This window comes from Chrysochloris asiatica, unplaced genomic scaffold, assembly GCF_000296735.1.
Source record: "Chrysochloris asiatica unplaced genomic scaffold, ChrAsi1.0 scaffold00166, whole genome shotgun sequence".
Taxonomy (NCBI): domain Eukaryota; kingdom Metazoa; phylum Chordata; class Mammalia; order Afrosoricida; family Chrysochloridae; genus Chrysochloris; species Chrysochloris asiatica.
This window is the reverse complement of record NW_006408684.1, coordinates 5,217,310-5,222,616: the sequence shown is the minus strand read 5'-3', so window position 1 is coordinate 5,222,616 and position 5,307 is coordinate 5,217,310. Positions and strand designations below refer to the sequence as shown.

Here is a 5,307-nt window from a genome sequence, read left to right as displayed (position 1 = left end):
TAAAGATTTACAGCCTTGGAAACCCTGTACAGGGTCGCTATGAGTCGGAACCGACTCCAAGGCCCATAACAACAATAATAGTAGATTCGGAGGCCTGATGTGGCACTGTGAGATGATGCACTGGACCGCAAGGTCGGTTTGAACTGCAAAGTCGGCGATTCAAATCCACCAGCCTCTCCTTAGAAACCCTATACGAGGTCTCTATGAGTGTGAACCCACTCAATGACACTTAACAACAACAGCAGCCTAGTAGATGCGGGAATCCTGGTGTGGCGCTGTAGGATAAGCACTGGACTGCAAGGTCAGTTTGAACCACAAGGTTAGCGGTTAAAACTCACCAGCAGCTTCTCAGAAACCCTACACAGGGTTACTATGAGTTAGAATGCTGGTGTGACATTCTAGGATAAGCGCTCAACTTCAAGGTCGGTTGAAACCTCAAGGTTTTCAGTTCAAATTCACCATCCGCTCCTTGGAAACCCTATACAGGGTCGCTATGAGTCAGACCTGACTCAGAGACACTTGACAATAATAAATAAGTCAGAAACGATTAGACGGCTCTTAACAACAACAACAACATAGTAGATACAGGGAGTATCATGGCTGCCTGTGGTTGACTGTGAACTACAGGTTTGCAGTTTGAGCCCACCAACCAGTCCACCAGAGAGAGATGAGGCTTTCTACTCACATGAAGATTTAAAGCCTTCTTTCTCAACCCTGTACAATAGTGGTTATGAATCAGGCTGCTAACCTCAAGGTCGGCAGTTCGAAACTACCAGCTATTCCATAGGAGAAAGATGAGGCTTTCTGCTTCTGTAAAGATTTGCAGCCTTGGAAACCCTGTGCAGGGTCACTATGAGTCAGAACCAACTCCATGGTACTTAACAACAACAACAAACCCTGTATAAGGAGCTCTGCTAGTGTAGTAGTTATATTTGTCGGGCTGTTAACCTCAAGGTCCGCAGTATGAAACTACCAGCCATTCCACATGAGAAAGATGAGGCTTTCTGCTTCCATTAAGATTTGCAGTCTTGGAAACGCTTTACAGGGTTGCTATGAGTCGGAGCTGATTCCACAGCACTTAACAATAATAACAACATAGTAGATACAAAGAAACATCATTGTATTTTGTCCTCAGATTTTGGAAGATGTAGACCCTTGAAAGCATAAGTAATAAAATATTTAGTTGTTATATCTGCTCTATCACCTACTACCCGATCTCCATCACTCCAATACTCCCATCACCTTAATATCTCATCATCTTAGTACCAAACGTAATCACCCCAATGCCCAACTCCATTACTCCGGTGACTCATCGTCCCAGAACCTTATCACCTCAGTACCCAACCCAATCACCCTAATACCCTTCTCCCATCTCAGTACCTCAGTACTTCATACCCTGTCACCCTATAGACTATGCTGCTGTTGTTATGTGCCGTCGAGTTGGTTCCGACTCATAGTGACCGTGGATGGGGTTTCTAAGGTTTAAAGAACTCCCTAGGCAAGAATGGTTGGACGACAAAGATGGTATCACCTCTGTCATGGAAGATCTTTAAAGATGGTAGGCTCTCACTGACCAGAAAGTAGGTTTAAATATGGCGTTGTCAGAAGACAGAAGATAAAGTAGAGTGCTTGTAAGGCCTGTGATTTAACTGGACAATTGGGATTTGTATTTCTTGGATTCTTACTAATTGTTACTAATACTTTCTCTATGTACTGACCTTTCACATAATCCAGCAGCTTATTTTGTTAACAAAACCTTTCTCTGCTTCCCTTTGGAAATCAGAAATTCCCTGTTAAATTGTACAGGGTCATCTCAAACCTAAACTTAGTCTGCATGGCCTCATTGTAACAACTGGCAGTCTTGTATTATCCAGTTTCCACAGAGCTCTAGACAAATCCATTAGTCTCTCCAGGACAAAGTCCTGTGTGGACTGCAAGGTCGGTGGTTCGAATTCACCAGTTGCTCCTGGGTGACCCTATAAAGGGTCACTATAAGTCAGAACTGACTCTAAGGTACTTAACAATAACATCAATATTCTATATATCTCTTGGCATCCAGGTATGGCACTGTGGGTGTATGCGCTGGACTGCAAAGTCAGTTTGAACTACAAGGTCAGTGGTTCAAGCTCTCCGTCGCTCCTTGGAAACCCTATACAGGGTCGCTATGAGTCAGAACAAACTCGATGGCACTTAACAACAACAATAATAGTCTCTCCAGGAGAGCTATGGCTCTAAATTTAGTCAAGAAAGTTCCAACTCTCTATATGGTGGAGATAAAACAGTTACCCACCCTGAGTTGGAATTGACTCAGTGGCAGCTAGTAACAATGACAGCAACAACTTATTGATCTAGATCTTTACAAATATGAAAAGCAATTTTGTTATAATGTAATGTTGTTGTTGTTAAGTGCTGTCAAGTTGGTTCTGACTCATAGAGACCCTGTGTAGTATTTTTGAGGAGTGGCTGGTGAGTTTGAACCGCTGACCTTGTGTTTCAAACAAACTTTGTGGTCCAGTACTTGTCCTACTGTGCCACACCAGGACTCCATAACTCAATATGTGGCATTTACTTCTCATCCCTGACTCCTTACAATTTATACTTTAACACAAATAGATCTACTTAGACTTCCCCAAACTCAGCACGAGGAGTCTGGGTGACATCATAGTTCAGCACTTGGCTGCTAACCAAAGGGCTCTGGTTTGAACCCACCAGCCACACCACAGAAGAAAGATGTGGCAGTATGCTTCTGTAAACATTTATGGTCTGCGAAACCCCATGGAGCACTCCTGCTGTGGCCTGTAGGGTCAATCTGATTTGGAATCAACTTGATAGCAGTGGTTTGGTTTTGTTTTGTTTGGAACTCAACACATTATTTCACATTTCCATATTTTGTCTTTGACTTTTAGATAAACTCTTATTAATTCTTCAATGCTTTTTGTTTATCAGGCAGGGACTGATTTCATTCCCTCCTCAACAGTGGAATGAAAAATAGTGAAATCACCCAGACAATATGGGCAGGGCTATGGATACACTCCTTAAGCTGAGATCTGAGAGAACTCTGTTCCCAGCTATTGTGGACAACTGTTGTTGTTAAGTGCCATTGAGTAGGTTCCAACTCATAGCGACTCTGTATCATGTTTCCAAAGAGCAGGTGGTGGGTTTGAACCTTGCAGTTAGCAGTCCAGTGCTGATCCTACAGCACCACTCCATTGTAGACAATTTGTTGTTGTTGTTGTTAAGTGCTGTTGAGTTGATTTGACTCATAAGGAGCTAGTGGTGGGTTTGAACTGCTGAACTTGTGGTTAACAGTCCAGTGTTTATCCCAGGACTCCTGTAGATGATTGCTGTTAAGTGCTCTTGAGTTGGTTCCAACTCATAGCGCCCCTGTATAGGGCTTCCGAGGAGCAGCTGGTGAATTTGAACCACTGACCCTGAATTTAGCTGTCCAATGCTTATCCTACAGCACCATACCAGGACTCCACTTTAAAGACATTTTTAAGTGCTGTCAAGTTGGTTCCAACTCATAGTGACCCTATATAGGGTTTCCAAGGAGCAGCTGCTGGGTTTGAATCAACAAGCTTGTGGTTAGCAGTCCAGTTCATATCCTACAGTGCCACACCTAGGACTAGAAATAATGGGTGGCTTCTCCTGTGGGCTTCCATAGGAGTCCTGGCATGGAGCTGCAGGATAATGCACTGGACTGCAAGGTCTGTTTTAACTCACCTCGGTTTCCAAATGCACATCACCTGCTTGGATGAGAAAGAGCACTCTGTGTGTTGCTTTTCTCAGGAAAACAAAATCAAGGGCAACCACAGTACATTTTGTAATAGACCATCTTTACCAAATGTACCACATTCTAAAGGGAGCGTGGTGGCTCTGTAGAATAAACACTGGACTACGAACCACAAGGTAAGTGGTTCGAGCCCACCAGCCGCATCGCAGGAGAGCAATGAGGCTTTCTTCACTGACAAAGATTTACAGCCTCCAAAACCCTCTACAGCGTGACTGTGAGTCAAAATCAACACTCACGGACGCTTAACAACAACAACAAAGGGAATAAAAGGGAATCCTGAGCAAGGTAACATGATGCAACTATGTTTAAAAGAGAACTCGACAATATTGTTAAGTGTAGTCAAGTCGGTTTCGACTCTTGGTGACCCTGTACAGAGTTTCCAAGGAGCAGCTGGTGGATTTAAACTGCTGACCTTGTGCTTCACAGTCCAGTGCTAATCCCTACAGCGCCACATACTCTAGAATATTAGGAAGAAAAGAGCACTTTCAGTATAGATTTTTGCCAGGAACCCTTCTTCCAAATCATAAAGCAAACATTAATACTCAAGTTACAAGAATGCTATGAAAAGTTAAGCAGGGTTTTCCCCTCTAAATCTAAATTTCACTCAGACAGCCACTAAACAAAGTGCTCAATTTAAATGACTTTAGTTTCACAATCAGAGTCTCTGTTTAGAGAATTGGATTTTTTTATTCAAATTGCGTACAAGAGTATGGTCCATTCTGCAAGTTTTGTCAAATGGGCTCAATTGGTTCTCTTTCTAAGAAACAGAATTCCACCAGGAAACAAAAAATAAAGTGGGGCTGGTAGATTCATTAGGCATTTGATGATTCATACTGAAACAGTTTGGTATTTTTTTAAAATAAAATAAGCTGCTTTTTCTTGTAGCCAAAGATAGAACTATGGTTTTATGCCCTGTTCTGAGCAGGAAAAGGGACAGACTGTGTTAGTGAACTCCTACAAGGAGCTCCAGTAGTGTAGTGGTTACGAGTCGGGCTGCCAGCCTCAAGGTCAGCAGTTCGAAACTACCAGCAGTTCCGTGGGAGAAAGATTAGGTATTCTGCTCCCGTAAAGATTTACAGCCTCGGAAACCCTGTGCAGGGTCACTATGAGTCAGAACCGACTCCACGGTACTTAACAACAACAACAACAACCCCTCTATCAATGTTATATTGTTAGAGAGCTACTTCCCAATACTTAAGATGTGTTTGGTAGTAACTTTTTTTTTTCATTGTTTTATTGTAAATTATGTGATAGTTTACATGGGAAAACATTAGTTTTACATTCATGCTATCTTACATTGTTTCATTGCTATTGTTACACTCCCCTCCATGCGTCATCAGCCAACCAAAGGGTATACACTACAAGCCTGCCCCCCAGTCATCAGCACACAGCCCCTCTCCCTCTCTGTGTCTAAAGTCCCCAACTGCTCCATCTCTCCACATCATCTCTGCCTCCATCTCAGGCATCACTGCTTCTCTGGGTAGGGTCCCACTTTCCGCTCTTCTCCCTTGATG

The 5,307-nt window shown here is 43.0% G+C and overlaps 1 protein-coding gene across 2 annotated transcripts in view; it reads left to right on the top strand.

Annotated features, from left to right (window-relative positions):
- DPP6 (dipeptidyl-peptidase 6) overlaps positions 1-5,307 on the top strand; it is a 1,346,563-nt gene that overhangs the window by 1,164,411 nt on the left and 176,845 nt on the right. The gene's annotated exons all lie outside the window — the stretch shown is intronic.